Source organism: Mustela putorius, unplaced genomic scaffold (genome assembly GCF_011764305.1).
Source record: "Mustela putorius furo isolate JIRA1106 unplaced genomic scaffold, ASM1176430v1.1 tig00003901_pilon_pilon_pilon, whole genome shotgun sequence".
Classification (NCBI taxonomy): Eukaryota; Metazoa; Chordata; class Mammalia; order Carnivora; family Mustelidae; genus Mustela; species Mustela putorius.
In genome coordinates this window covers 5,451,257-5,468,081 of record NW_025422049.1, presented here as the reverse complement: position 1 = coordinate 5,468,081, position 16,825 = coordinate 5,451,257, and positions in this window count along the sequence as shown.

The following is a 16,825-nucleotide window of genomic DNA, read 5'->3' as shown; positions in this document are numbered from 1 at the left end:
ATATCCTGCGTCTCTAGGTTCTTGCCCACTCTTCCATATACTGACACTCAGACTGATGCCTCCTGACTTCCATCTACTGATACCCATATATGTGTCTTTAGAGCACATATATGGGTATCATATGAGCCACAACACAGAGAATCTAAATGGGCTAGACTGTCACTGTTAAGTTCAGAGTACCCCTTTTAGGAGAACTCTTATGCCAGGTCACTCATAGATCACAGACCTATCTGACTGAGTTTGAGTAAGGCCCAATCAGTCGTGGCAGGGATGGTACAGTCATTTGGCATAAAGCATGGTGGTCACCTGTTGGGAAGTTCTCAGAAGGAGCCATGCAAATGACTTCTCACAATGGGTAGGATCTGGTTTTAGCTTTCATGGTTTGTCCCAGAAGCTGGAGATAAAAAGGTGATAATTTACAGACATTTGGGAAATAATGAGCAGATCAGTATATTGGTATTCTAGGGCTACCATAGCAAAATACAACAACTGGGTGGCTGAAAGAACAAATAGTAACTTTCTCACAGTTCTGGGGGCTAGAGGTCCAAGATGAAGATGCCAGCAGATTTGGTTTCTTCTGAACTTCTCTCCTTGGTTTACAGATGGCTGTCCTCTCACTGTGTCCTCACACGGTCTTTCCTCTTTATGTCCACAACCCTGGTTTTTCTCCCTGTGTCTAAATTTCCTCTTTTTATAAGAGGATTGAATTGGATTAGGACCCACCTTACTGGCCTCATTTTAACTTAATTCCCTCTTCGAAGGCACTATCTCCAAATATAGTCATATTCTGAGATATTAGAGGTCTGGGCTTTACCATATGAATTTGTGGGAGAACACAATTCAGCCCATAACAATCATCATGACTGAAGAGGAAGTGAAGGAATGAGAGAAGGAAATGACTTTTGTTAAGCACCTGCAATGGGAAGTAGTATGCTATGTGCTTCTATAAGGTCTTTTTCGTTGGATTCTCCAAAGAACTCCCATGAGAATGGTACTTGTCATTTGAATTTTATAGAAAAAGAAACTGAAGACCAAACAGCTTAAGATTATACAGTAACTGAGTTGAAATTCAACCTCAGCTGTGAATGACTCCCAAACCAGTATCCTTGCCACTACATACTGCCACTTCCCAGGGCTGCTTAGAGGGGTCCATTCAGAAACGTAAGAATTGACTCTATATTGCCATTTATTGCATGGCATATTGCTACATATTGACATTTAGAGAAGACCCTAAATGTCAAGGCAAAAAGTATGATGGAAAATCATTGAAGTATTTGAATTGAGAAGAGAAAATAGTGGTACAGAAAGTGATGTTTCGGGAGAAATCAGAAGGGGAGACAAACCATGAGAGACTGTGGACTCTGAGAAACAAACTGAGGGTTTTGGAGGGGAGGGAGGAGAGGGGTTGGGTGAGCCTGGTGGTGGGTATTATAGAGGGCACATATTGCATGGAACACTGGGTATGGTACATAAACAATGAATTTTGGAACACTGAAAAAAGAAAAGAAAGGAAGTGATGTTTTAGGGAATCTAATAAGAGCTGACTTATATTGAGTGTTTGCATCAGACATTGTAATAAGAGCTTTACATGAATTAACTTATTTACTCATCACAACCTTATGAAATAGATATTATTATCTCCATTTTACAGAGGAAGAAATTGAGAAAGGAAGGATCAGTAATTTGCCCAAAGATCACACAGTTTGTGAGTGGCAGAGCTGAGATTTAAACACAAGCAGTCTGCTCAGAATTAACCTGACACAATGTATAAAGGATGAAATATAGGAGAAAGAGTCTGGACATAGACTAGCTTAGAGGTTATCATAAAGTCTCATTTCAAGATGAGAAGGGCTGGATCAGGGAGACAGTGGTATAAAAGAAAGGAAGGAATGGATTTGGGAGACTGGATTTGTGAAATATCTCTGACTCTCACTGTTAGGAATGGGACACCTGCAGGGAAGGAGGAAGATAGAGTTGTTTGTCTGCCAGGTCTCTTTAAAACCTATCCCTAGGTTTCCTGCCTATTCAACCATGACTAAAGCAGAAGGAAAAGCAGAACAGAATTTTGCAGGTGTGTTTCTCTAAAGCAGTAGCCTAAACTCACATGACTTGTTCTTTCCAATCAAAAGATAGTAATTTTCTAATCCCAAGGGAGAGGCACTTACCCCCACCAAACAAAAGTCTAACTACCATCTATTGTATTTACTGGTGATTTAGACACAATGGTTTCCTTAGCAACGAGGAAATAACAACTTGGTTGTCTGGAGTTAAAATGAAATTTTTAACATCTCAGAAATTATATTCCAAATGGACTGCAATATCTCATAAAGAATCATGCATTTTGCCCAGTATTAAAGAAAATTGAATGTACTTAAACAAAGATATTGAAAGTAGTTTTCATGGATGTTGACAATCTCTAGACTAGGGCACACATTTAAAAAAATTATGGAGATTTCATGGAAAAAAGGTGGAAACTAGATTAATTGTTGACTAACAATCTTCAAAATAACTCAGTTTGTCATAAAAAAAAGTACCCCTATTTTTTTTCCCACATCATATTCATTCATTTGAAAATGAAGGGGAAAAGGGAAGGAAGCAAAATTTAGTACCTCCTACCCTGGTGCTTCCACACACATGATATATTTTTTAAAGATTTTTATTTGTTTGTTTGACAGAGATTACAAGTAGGCAGACAGGTAGGCAGAGAGAGAGAGGAGGAAGCAGGCTCCCTGCTGAGCAGAAAGTGCAATACGGGGCTTGGTCCCAGGACCCTGAGATCATGACCTGACCCGAAGGCAGAGGCTTAACCCACTGAGCCACCCAGGCACCCCACACATGATATATTTTTAGTCTAAAGATTGCATTTCAACCATTCATTTAACCTAATTATTTTGTTTCCTGCTTCCAGGAAAGATCTTTCCTAATGAACACACTTGCCATTCAGAGAAAAAACTAGGGGTCAAGTGTATCCAGTCCATTGGGTGACTGTGTATTGATTGGCATTCAAAGATGGCGGCAGGTCTGGTGCAGTTGGGGTTGTTGGGGTTCCAGTGACCTAACGGCCAAAATGGTCATTGCTGCAAGGCAAAGCCATGTGGATCTCAGCACAGACTGCAAGAATGTCAGAACAGCACAGAGGCAAAGAGCTCAGCCAAAGTTTGGTGCCACATTGATAATACCCTCCGATAGAAAGGATAGAAAACAAAGAGCCTTCCATCTTCCAAGGCCTCTGCTGGAACCTGGAAGTGATGATTGAAAGAGTGATGACCATAATACATAGCAAGTTATTTCAGATGAGAATCTCTTGGCCTGCAAATATTTCATTTTTAAATCAGTGATCATAGGTAGAAAATCACAATTCAGACACATTTTATCAAATATGCCAATTTATAAATGCTGGGAATTAGTACTGACCTGGATATTGGGGGAGGCCTAAAGACCACTTCTGCTTTCTCTGATTGTATATCTTCTTTATTTTCTTTACAAGAAAGCTATTATCAGGACAATTCATTGTGAAGCACAATTACTATAAAGAGAAAAACTTGGTCGGCCTTTCCTTCTCCGGGCCAAATTCAATACAAATCATTGCCATCATCTCTCTGTGTGAAGCCCCTTGAGCAAGATCATTCATCCAAAGGCAAAAAAGTGGCCCCTCTCTCAAATTTGCTCTGTCCAATGTCCTGAGTTCCCCATGAAATTATAACTAGTTCTTCAGCCCTTAATTTTCCTCTCTGGTCCTTCTCAATACTTGTTTTGTTTTGCAAGAAAACTCATTGCTAGCAATAAATTTCAAAATGCTATCATGCATTCAAGAGGCAGTGTTTGGCCAAAATGAAATCACATTCTCTGGAGACAGACAGTTCTGGATTTCAACCATTTTATTCATTGCATGAACTTAAGTAATTTTATCTGTGAGTCTCAGTTTCTTTGCCTATGTAATGGGGGAAATAATGTATTACCTCATAGGTTGCTGCAAGGATTAAATAAGACAATGCATATAAAGAGTGTAGCAGAGTGCTGAGTAAGTATTCAATCTAATGTTAGGTGTTAAAATATTAAAATTAATAAATGTAACATATAGAAAATGCTTATCTTTCTCTTTCCTATTTTGCTCTCTATGATAGCAAAGCAAAAGGAATAATGAGAACCCATTACAGGAATCCATATTTTTTCATGTTTCTCCACTCACAGTAAGGCGGCCCTTTTCCTGCACCCTGGCAAGTATCTCAAAACTGATTTTGACTCACGTCTTTTTTTTTTTAAACTGTATTTATTTATTTATTTGGGTGGGGGAGCAGAGGGAGAAGTGGGCTCCCCACTGAGCATGGAGCCAGATGCAGGGCTCAATCTCAGGACTCTGGGATCATGACTTGAGCTAAAGGCAGACACTTAATCAACTGAACCATCCAGGTGCCCCCTTGATGCAGGTCTTCATAGTTGCACGTGAGTGTGATGCATGGCTCTGGGTTTAATCATTCAGATACATGAGGTTCAGTCTAGGGCATTAATACCAAGTACAGCAAGCATAGATTTCCCTGGTTGCAGGCTCAGACATCTTTAAAAAAGTATCTTCCTCTGAGCCACCACAATTCTGCCTAATACAGAGAATTACAGCCAGTTATGTCCAGGTAAGTTCAACAATTTCCCAGTCAGTTTAAGTTGGATATTCAGTCATAATCACTATTTTCCCCCTTGGTTCACTCCCTTCCTCAGGATCAATGATCAGCTCTGGAGTTGTTTGGGAAAGAGGCAGCAGTTAAAGGGAATGCCACTATATTGGCCTTGCTTTCTTACTGCTGCAGATGTAACTCATCCCATCTGTTCCTAGGGCCACATTTTGCACAACACTCCCTTGAATTTTCTATCAGTTGATGTTTGCTGTTTAACAAGCTACCTCAAAACTTAGTAGATTAAAATAACAACCATTTATTTAGCTCACAACTCTGTGGGTAAGCAATTTGGGCTGGACTCAGCTGGACTCATTTATGCCTACAGTCAGCTGGCAGTCAAGGACCTCATTCACATGTCTGGAGATTGGCTGGCTGTCAGCTGGGATGAGAACATAGTTGGGCCACATGTCTTTCATAATCCAACAGGCTGATCACAGAGTGATCTTGGAATCCCAATGGAAGCAAGAGAAGGCAATCCCTAATATGTAAGCACTCCTTTAAGTTTCTACTAATCATGTTTTGTTGCCTTGTTAGCCAAATCAAGCAACATGGCCAAGCTTACAGTCAATGTAAAGGATGGTATCAAAGAGTATAGAAACAAAAGGCACAAATAAATGGGAATTAGGTGTGCCTGGGTGGTGCAGTCAGTTGAGCATCTGACTATTGGTTTCAGCTCAGGTAGTGATCTCAGGGTCACGATCTTGGGGTCCTGAGACGGATCCCCGCATCAGGCTCCATGCTGAACCCAGAATCTGCTCTCACCAGCTCCCTCTGCCCCTCCCCACACACTCACATGCTCACTCTCTCTAAAATAAATAAAATAAATATTTTTTAAAAATAAAAAATAAAAATAAGTTAGAATTACTGCATTAACCTGCCACAAATGGAAATCACTTGTTTTATTTATTTATTTTTTTTTTTAGAGGGAGAAAGGGTGCACACCCATGTGCGAGCAGTCGGCAGGGGTGGAGGTAGGGAAGGAGAGAGAGAATCTTAAGCAGGTGACACAGGGCTTGATCTCCCAATCCTGAGATCATGATCTGAGCTGAAATTAAGAGTTGGACGCATAACCAACTGAACTACCCAGGTGCCTCAGAAATTGTTTTTTTTTTTTTTTTAATAGTCATTGGCTCCCACTTAGCTCTCTTGTGCTGATGACCTAGTCATAGGTATTATATATCCCAATTCATGGCAGAGATTATTGAAATCACCCACAGAATCTTCTTATCCTGGATAAAAGCGCCTTAGAAATACATTGGTTCTCTTTCCCTCATATAACCTCCCCCAGTCAATTCAGGGAACCACAGGATATTTTCATATGGGCTTCCACATTTGTGGAGGGTTCAGAGAACTTGGGAGATGGGAGTTGGCAGGTAGTAAGAGTAGTGGAGACTTATCTTTAATGTTTTCTTGTCTAGACCTGTCACACAGTACAGCTCTACAATCAGACTGCTGCACTGGACTGGAAGGAAGTTGATTGCTCTACTAGGCTTCCCAGTTTACTGGTCCTCACCTAGGATGTAAAACTCAAATCCTTGCTTCTTCAATTTTTTCAACCTTTAACTGGGATTTTCATCATGTTTTGCATCCCTTCATATTTGGCCCAACAGGGTGGGAGGCTAGAACACAAAAACCTCCAAATACATGTCTAACTATCTTTCTACCCCTCCAAAACTCTTTGCTCTTATCAATCCCTGCTTGAAAACTCTTTTTTCATGTGTGCATGCATGCACCAGCATACACATGTTGTACATGTGACAGACATGGGGAGAGTATGAAAAGGCAGGAGAAAGTATTCACGTTGATCTTGTATTCTTTCTAACTTTTCTTCTCAATTACATTGAAACAAGTGGCTTTTTTTCTTTTTGAACTCAGGAGCTAAAAATTTGTCACCTGTATTTTTGGATCTTATCCTAATAACACTCCCTATGAATTCTGGAAGCTGTTATTCTGGATGCACGGATTCTGGACACTTAGTTCTCCTCTGAATTCTGCCATGACTGAAGGCAGAGCCTCCACAGAGGTCAGATAAGTCTTGCAATGGCCTTGCATAACTTGATGGGGAGCAGCATGGAGGGGAGACCTGTGTTGAGGAATCCAAATGCCATGATTTACTAGGGAGAAAATTGTAGAGGCATAGTATCTTCAAGTATTAGCGGATGGGTTTTTATTCTCTTTTTACCCCTCATTACCCCTCAACATTTCCCATTAAAATTAGACCTTGAGCCTGAAACATTACCTCAGGCAAAAGCCCAATGCATAAAACAAAGAGTCACATTCTTGGAGTTTACTTTGGAATTAGACCTCTAAAACCCTTGGCAGAGCCACTGTCTCAATAGATAAAGCTATGGATTATAAACACAAGAATTTTGCGAGAGAAAAAGGTATCAAGTTTTAAAAGTTTAAAGACTTGGTGCGAAGACTTAGAGCACAAAAGTTATCTCATAAACAAGTTATCTCATAAACAAGGGAGCTAGGTGAAAGAAGAGCTGATTTTCCACATCCAAAATGAAATTAAATTCAATTGGCTGAGGAAGGGAGGAAAGTTGAAAGTCATTTCTGGGAAGAGGGATGGCGGAAACCCCTGAAATATTTCAGGAATATTAAGATCAGAGACCTGTGCTTAAATTCCCTGATGAAGCTCAAGAAAGCCACAAGTTTTGCAAAAATGGTGGCCAGACATGCCTAGATAGAGAGGACCAAAAAGTCTTCCAAATCTCCTAAGACCCCAGAGGGTGATGGGAAGATATATCAAAGTTATCTGCACCCTCAAGAAGGGTACAGATGACTGAGAGATGGGTAGGGGCCTTGTAATTTTAATAAGAAAACACAGTGAATTCCATACTAACTGTCCAGTGTACATCTGGTTGGACTACAGACATTAGGAGACACTGCAATAGGGATAAAGACCAACAATTCTTACATAATAAGAGCTAAATTCCCCTCCTCAGACACCAAAGGAAAGCAGAAAAAACACCCTGTCTTCCACTTTGGTACTTAGTTGCTACCACATAGGGGAAAAAATGAAGGAAAAAACCTTGATTTTTACTAGGTTTTTATTTGAAAAAAAATGTTTAATCATGCGTTTGACCAGTAGTACCTTTCTTCATCAACATTAAGATTTCCGAGACCAAACAGAATATGGGCTACAAATTATACTGGTGAAGGAGAATCACACCTGTACATACTTAAATTTGACTATGAAGATCATACCTACGACAGGTTTTCTATTGCTGCTGTGGTAAGTCACCACAAATCTGGTGGCTTAAAACAACACGAATCTATTATCTGATAGTTCTGGAGATCAGAAGTTCTAAAATCAAGATGTCAACAAAGCTGTACTTCCTCTGGAGGCTCTAGAGGAGAATCTGTTGCTTTTTCCTTAGCTTTTCTGGCTTTTAAAGACAAATCTTGGTCCTTGGCTCATAGCGTCTTACTTCCATCTTCCAGCAGCATAGCATCTTTCCCCACTTCCCTTCCTCTCCCCTCATATCTCTTGCTTTGACTCAGACTCTCTTTTCTCTTATAAGGACCCTTGTGATTATACTGGGTCCCACATAATCCAGGATAATCTCCCCAACTCAAGATGCTTAACTTAATCCCATCTGCAAAGACCCATTTGCCATCTAAACTAATATTCACAGGTTTCAGGGATTAGGATATGGATATCTTTAAAGGGCTATTATTCTCACCTATCACACAAGATAATCTGAGCTATGATCCGAGATCCAGGAAGCTTCACCCTTTTATAGATCATTTTTGGTTAGAACCCATAAAGCCAAATGCTTAGGAGCAGTCTTCTACACAAGGCTAATGGTCAAAGCTGATCTTCAGCCATTATGGATTGATATGGCCCTCCCGGTTGTTCACAGTCAGAATCTGTACAGATTAGTTGGTGCTTGCACTGTATCAGTTGTTAAATACTTTGATTCTCACCCCCGGTGACAATGACAAGTTGAGAAGTGACACCCTGACGGTGTGAGTAATTAGAGTGAATCCCTAGAGCAAGGCAGCCTACAGAGCTAAATGGGCTGAATAAGGCATAGATTTGGAGAATTAGGTGGATAAAGGAGGTAAAGAAAAATGATTTTGTTTTCTATGCATGTCTTGGATAACAACCAAAACAGGCTAGTTTTCCAGCAATTAAAAAGCATTTAGTACATATCTTCATATCCAATTCCTTGTAATTTCTAAAGAAGATATAGGTGACTAATTTCCAGATCCCAGGGACATATTCATTCATTCAACCATCTTCAGTGTCTGAAGTGTCTGACAGTGTTGGGAGTTATTCTAGGTGCTGGAGATGCAGTGGTAAATAGGACCAAATAGTCTGCCACAGGGTTCTCAAACTTCAGTGTACATCAGGATTGTTTAATAAAATATAGCTTCATGAGCTGTTCTAAAAAGGTTCCTGATCCCCTCTCTTAGAGTCTTTCTCAGAGGGCTTGGAGCAACACAGGAATTATTATATTATAAATTATTGACAGTTTTAAGTGGGAATGTTCTTGTGAAAAGGGCTTACTTACAGAGAAAATCATCACAATGGCAACGGCATAAAAGAATCCTGAAGATTAATCACTTAATATCTGTCTTCATTTCTGCTGAACCATCCTATGTATTGGGTCATACAAATACAATGAGACTCAGTTTATCTAAATGCTAACATGTCTACAGCCTCTCATTTCCATTTGGAATTCCCATGTGGTCATTTGTTACTTTTGGTCAAAACTATAAATTTTATATCATTATCTGCTTATTTATTTCAATAACTCTTGAAATAGTCTAGATCAAAAAGTAGGAAGTCTCTAGATCAGAAGATACTCTTCATGGTTTGACTTAGAAGGCAGACTGATCATTTTGACTTTCAACTATTATATCAAAGACAGGTTGTGCTTTATTGTACTAGAAGTCTTATTTATATTGATGGCTAGGACACACAGGAAGTTTGACATCTCTAGGTAAAACATGCTCCACTGACAGATTCTTCTACGGGAAATCGGCCCCCACACAGCCCTTGTTAAGTTGACAGTGAAACACATGATTCCACTTTCCTAGCTATAGTCCTTTAGACTATAGATGGACAACTAAACCAAAGAAGTTCAGCCACAGACTTATAACTGATCTATGGCATGGCCTGGCATAAAAAGATCAGCCCTGAAAGAGGTGAGCTAAGTCAATAATTTCCTTTCTTGGTAGTTTAAACAAAAAGCCACAGAAAAGCTACAGGGTAATTGCAAGTAAGCTGTAGGAACTGAACTGAAGGGTCATTAATAAGACAAATCCAGGTGCAACACAGACCTTATACTGTTGGGACAAGGGAGAAGAAATTGTAGAAAAATAACACAAAATTGGAAACCACACACAGGGCCTGGAAAGGGATTCATGCAAGTGAGGGAAGCTTGTGTTCTTTAAGTAGTAGCATACTAGAGCCAACACATACCCATTTATGAAGGACACATGTTAAATTTTCAGAATTTAGCAAGCTCATTGATGTCATGTTGGTAGCTTGAAATCAGCCATGGTGGAAATATTCAAGCCACAGAAATCATAAAATGTGACATATCTGGACATTTCCCTCTCCTGTACTCCAAAAGCCAGTTATTAAAGACTTATATCACTGCATTTGCTTCTTGATAGGAAAGAACCTATAGCCACTATATTGATTCGGTTGGTGGGACAGTCATTAGGAACTGTGTGTAAAATGAATAAGCAGAAGATTCCAGAAGAGAGGAGAAAATAAAGCAGATTCACAGAGAGAAGTGAAGAGATAATGAGAGAGACTCCATCCCTGAGAAAGAATCTCCTTTCTGGATGGTATTTTAGTTTAGTTTCCAGTTCCAATGAGACCTAGGTACATTTCATTTTCTTTATTTGGATTTGAATGCCACTCTCCTTTGTCAAATCACCCTCCATTTACTTGAATTAGCCTGAATGGGCCTCTATTCCTTGCAACCAAAAATAACTTTAACCCACAGTATTAATGAGACTAGAAAAAATCAAAGATTCTTTGTGAAATTGGCTCTTCAGTCACAGACTACAGCTCTTCTCTAAGCCAAGAATCTTATAAATATGTTTTAGGGGGTGGGAAGTTATGGATTACTTGATGGAAATCCACCCCTTTCTTGATAAATAACTATTTTGAATATATGAAGTCTGAGATGCTTATTAGATATGAAAATAGGGATTTCAAGTTAAGTTATAAATCTTGAGGTTAGAGAAGTCAGGGTTGGAGATGTAAATTTGGGGTCATCGGCATATAGGCAGTACTGAAACTCAGGGGACTAAATAAAATCATTTGGAGAGAGTGTATAGATAGAGAAGAAAAGGTGGGCCAGCACTGAGTCCTGGGGCATTTCTACATTTAGAAATAGGGCAGAGGAAAGGAGCCAGCAAAGCAGATTAAGAATGAACAGCCACTAGTTATGAAGGAAATATGGTGTCCTAGAAACCAAAAAAAGAAATGGTTCAAGAATAAGGTAGTGGTCAATTGTGTCAGATGTTTACAAGAGGTCTATTAACTGTGCCTGAATTGACGATACAGAACAAAGAGAAGACAATAGCAGGTGAAAAGTCCTTGAGAAGTCAAGAGCAGATGGAATCCAGAGCACAAATGGAGGGATTGCTTTGATAGAAACAAAGAATATACATAAGTAGGTTAGATAGATTTAATAGAAAGGTGAAGGAACCCCCATATGATAATGTGGTTTTTGAGGGGAGTGGAGTGTTTTAGAAGTTTTGGCAGAGAGGAAAATGAATGAAGTGACTGTTGCAAAGAAAATCAAGGCAAATATGCAAAGACAGTGTAACAGAATTTCCAGGCAGTTAAGTTTGAAATTTGAGGACGCAAATTTAAAGGGAAACCAGGTAGCACATGGACTAGTTTTCTATTGATGTCATGAAAAAAGGCCACAAATTTAATGGTTTAAATCAACACAAATTTATCTCACATCTCTGTAAGTCAGAAATCCATTGTGAGTCCCACCAGGATAAAGTCAAGTTATCTGCAGGACTGGCTTGCTTTCCTGGAGGTTCTAGGAAAGAATGTATTTCCTTACCCTTTTCAGCATGCCATGTAATAGCCATATTCGTGACCCTCTTTCTCCATCTTCAAAACCAGCAACAGGGTCACCTGGGTGGCTCAGTGGGTTAAAGCCTCTGCCTTCCGCTCGGGTCATGATCCCAGGGTTCTGGGATGGAACCCCGCTTCGGGCTCTCTGCTCAGTGGGGAGCCTGCTTCCCCCTCTCTCTCTGCCTGCCTCTCTGCCTACTTGTGATCTCTGTCTGTCAAATAAATAAAATCTTAAAAAAAAAAAAAACTAGCAACAGCAGGGCTCCTTACACTACGTCTCTCTCTAACCACAGCTGAGAACACTTCTCCATTTTTAAGGTCTCATGGATTTGGATTGGACCCACCTGAATAATCCAAATTAATCTTCACCATCTCAAGGCCTTAATCACATCTGCAAAGCTCTTTTGCCATATAAGGTAACATTCACATGTTACCGGGATTAGGACGTGGATATCTTTGCGGGACCATTTTTTTGATGAGCACAGAATGATTGTATATTTTTCCCTGTAGTGTCTGGCCCCTCAGGTACAGACCTGAAATAGGCAGAGAGCAGGGTATTAACAGGGTTTGGATTGTGCAAGGAAAGAATAGCTGAAAGAGAGGAATAGATGGGCAACAGTTGAAGAGGTATGCAAGGAAAGGACGCTATGATCATTAAAATCAAGATTTTAGAGGTGGTTCAGGTTTTGGTGAGGATAGTTCAAGGATATGACCCTGAGATAGGTTTGTCAGGCTATATAAAGAAAAAGCCATTGGAAATGAAAAGGTCAAAGAACCAAAGAGCCAGAGTCTTGGATAACTCTACCATGTGAATGTTGAAGTCACCAAGAATATTATCAACATTAGGGGGGAGAGGAAGAAAGTGGGTCAAGTTTTGAAGTATTCATTTCTTTCCAAGTTTTTATTTAAATTCTGGTTAGTTAACATACAGTGTAACATTAGTTTCAGGTATAGAATTTAATGATTAATCACTCTCACAGAACATCCAGTGCTCAACACAAGTGCACTTCTTAATCCCCATTACCTATTTAACTACCCCACCTCCCTTCTGGTAACCATTAGTTCATTCTCTACAGTTGAGAGCCTGTTTCTTGGTTTGTCTCTCTCTCTGTCTCTCTATGTCTCTCTCTCTCTCTCTTTCTCCTCTTTATTTGTTTCTTAAATTCCATATACAACTGAAATCATATGGTATTTATCTTTGACTTATTTTGCTTAGCATAACACCCTCTAGTTTCATCCACATCATTGCAAATGTCAAGATTTCATTCTTTTTGATGGCTGACTAATATTCTGATAGATAGACAGATAGATAGATAGATATCACATCTTCTTGATCCATTCATCATTCAGTGGGCCTTTAGGCTCTTTTCAGAATTTGGCTATTTTTGATAATGTTATTATAAAAATTGGGGTACATGTATCCCTTCAAATCAGTATTTTTAGATCCTGAAGTGTTTACTAAATAAAAGGAAGTGGCTGGTTTAAAAGATAACAAGGAGAGGTAGCAGGTGGTAGATTAGGATGGCATGACATGTAAAGAACTGGGGTTGTTTAAAGGAAATAGGAGAGATCAAAGCAAGGAGGGTAACTACCCCACCTCTACTGAGAACCAGTCCTATAAACAGGTGAAGAGTTCCTACCATACAAATTGCAGAAGTATGAAATAAACCTACCATCTAGAAGCTAGCATTTAATATCCTTGGGATGAGCCTCAAAAACCAAACCTACATACTAGAATTGCAACAGAATCCAGCTTCATATTATACCATGTAGCATGTATCAGTCTTCATATTCAGGAAAATTCTATCTGGCTTGAGCTTCAACTCCAGCCTTCACAAGACTAAATGGCCAACTATACACTTCAACAATATATTTAGCATTCTTGAATCTGTGTAAGATTATTATCCGTGAGTCCATGAAGTTAACTATCACATCTACATTTGAACACTAATATCAGTAATAGAAACAAAGCATACCATATAAACTTATTGTCAATATCTGAATATTCACTTGTAAAATATCTGAGTATTCTTGTTGAACTCTGGGGTGAAAATCTTCTGTGCTTTATATATTGAAATTCTCATTAACCATTGAAGTGTAAATATATACATATTATTGCAATAATAAAATCTTTAAATAATTGTGAAGATTGTGAAAACTATTCTTACACGCAAAAGCAACTATTAAAGACTTCCAGGTGTTTAAATAAATTGGGAAACAGATTGACAATTAATGCAAACATTAAGAGTGCCAGAGTCAGATAAATTTAGAAACAATATGATATAGAGCCTTCAAATGTTTATAAATATTTATAATTACAAAGGTAAATACTTATATAATAGTTATTATAAAATGATTATAAATATTATAATCATTATAACACTGAATAATGGATATTAGATTTTATAATTTCGATCTTTATAAAATTATTTGATCTATTAGTTAAATAAAATGATATTTAAAACCTCCATTTGATTTAATGTTATTTAATTCCATTAATTCAAAGAAAAAATCATAATTAAACATTATGAGTATTTTAAGATAAAGAATTAAAAACAGAATTATCAATTTGGCCATCTCAAATTTTCATGAGGAAAAAACCTCCAAAATCACATTCAAAACGTTCATGATAAATTGTCTTTGATCCAGGCAGAATAAATAATACAGAGGAAGAATTAATAAGGAAGTGTTAGAAAAAAATGGGTTACCCTGTAACTATCTTACTCTTGTAAAAAACCTCAGTTTAAGATAAGTATCTACTTAGGATCACCAATATGCAGTAGAATAACACCAGGAATACTCTGGCATCACCCAGTACCAAGCAATTATGATATATACACTACAATCTCAAATTTTTTAATTTGACTACAAAATGTATAAAATAAAATTATAAAAATTAATTTGGGAGAGGAAATTTTACATTTATCCTTGGGTCTCATGAGTTCATTCTATTTTGGTGACATTTGGTTTTGGTTAGGCTTCATGTTGACCTTAACTGTCATTTTTTTTGTAGAGGCACCCAGAGCAGGGAGAACAGCCCCACACAATTCCTTCCCCATGAACAATACTAAGCATCTCCACATCAAGCCATCAGAGCTTTTAGCTCTGTCTGTGAGCATCTGTGCTTTATCTAGATTTATTTTGTGCATCTGCTAGCAAGATGTGTCCTAAGGTATTAGAAAAGCCTAAGAGAGGTTATTTTTTGGATGTCAGTATGCTCAAATTTTTTCCATATAAATAAATGGTAATTGCTTCTTTGCTGCATACCATTTCAGCTTAGAAAAGGCTTCGTAGGAATGCTCTACTTTGAGATAGTGGATAGCGGAAGCGGGGAGGTTCTGTACTGCTTCTCTACCATGAAATAATTTGTATAAATTTATTATGAGGACATTTTCCCATATTATTTTTGGCAGCCTCAAAGTTCTCCAAAAGCTTTAAAAGAATTTTTGTAGGTTGTCTGTGATGTAGTTTTGTCTGGCTTCCCAACCTATCACCAAACTCATTTAGTTATTTGTGTTTTGAAAGAATCAGTTTAGTCTATATGTGGCAACAGACAAAGGGACAAAAGCACAAAAGTGTTGATAATTTTTATAATGTCCAACTAACAATTTTTATCGATTCCTCCATTATATTTCAGTTTTTAATCATTCTTTTTTCTCAGTATTTGTAACACCTGCTTTTCTACCCTATTTGGTTCAAACTCAGATTCCTCAAGTTTAGTTTTCAAAATTTTCATCAAATACTTTCATCTTCACCCTATTCTCAGCCAAAACTTATTTGCCTATATGAACCCTGCCCTTACCCCTCAAACAAGTCTCATTATTACCTTCTTTATACCTCATGCTCACAACCACCCAGTTTTGATCATGCTGTTCCCTTAACTGGAAATACCCTTCTTCTTCCACACTACAATAGGATATCTACCTAACACAAATCCTACCTCATCCACAGAGCTTTCCTCCCACACATGTGGTCCTCAGTGGCCTGTCTTTGGACAGAGACTGCACCATGATAGGGAATAATCAGAAAAAACATTAATGGGATTGAAATTCACAGGTTAGAAAATGATATCTTTCTTAAAAATCCCAGCTTCATTATTTTCATTACCTCTAACATTCCTGATAAATTCAACTAAATCATCAAGATAATCTCCATCTCCTTCCAATGATAAAATTGAAATATGATCATTTACAGTGGAAAAAAAAAACTATTTGAAACCAAACAACTAAAACCATTAATTAAGTAGAATTCTTTTGCATGAAACTTTTAAAATAATGAGGCAAAACAAAAAAAAAAGTAAGTTAATTTAATTTTTAATTACATTTTGAGGGGTGTCTTGGTCTTGGTAAATAGTCTCGTGCCCAACATCTGTTCCATCCATTCTTGGAGGCTGATCACTGATTCTTGAGATGACGAGCCTGTGAATTGACAAAAGTAAAGATGTTCCTTAGGTTTTACTTGCTAAGGAAGTAGACATAGACTAAAAAATTTTCAAGAAATTGAGGAAAAACAAGATAGGATTGTACTTCGCCAAAGCAACCAAAACAGACTATTTTTTAAAAAGTGTGAAGTCCTCAAAGGCAAGGACCAAGTCTTAATCTTCTTTGTCTCTCTGACATACAGTTGAAACGTGGGAAAATTTTCTGAATCAAACATTTCACTAGAAATCCCCCTACATAGAGCTTTCAACAGATTAATTTGAATGTTTATTTAAAATTTCCTCAAAAGCCAAAAATATCCACTGTGAATATTTGATTTAATAGCTTCATTTACACTGATCTTTTAACTTTTTTTTTTTTTAATAATTTCTTCCTCTTGTCCTCTCATTGGTAGGCTTTGTTTTCTTTTCTAGAGGCCTATTGAGCATAGCACACTTCCAGTAATGTTCCATTTTCTACTTGTTTTTAAATCAACCATATGTGCCTCCATTAAGAAGTGAAGCTCTGATGATTCTGGCTTCCCTCTTTAAGAGTTCTTTTATAAAGAACAAGAAACCTCCTTTGTAGATCCATGATTCTCCTAAAAATGGAGATCCTCTATGTTGGTATTTATTAGATGCAATATTGCAAACTGGAATAGTATGCAC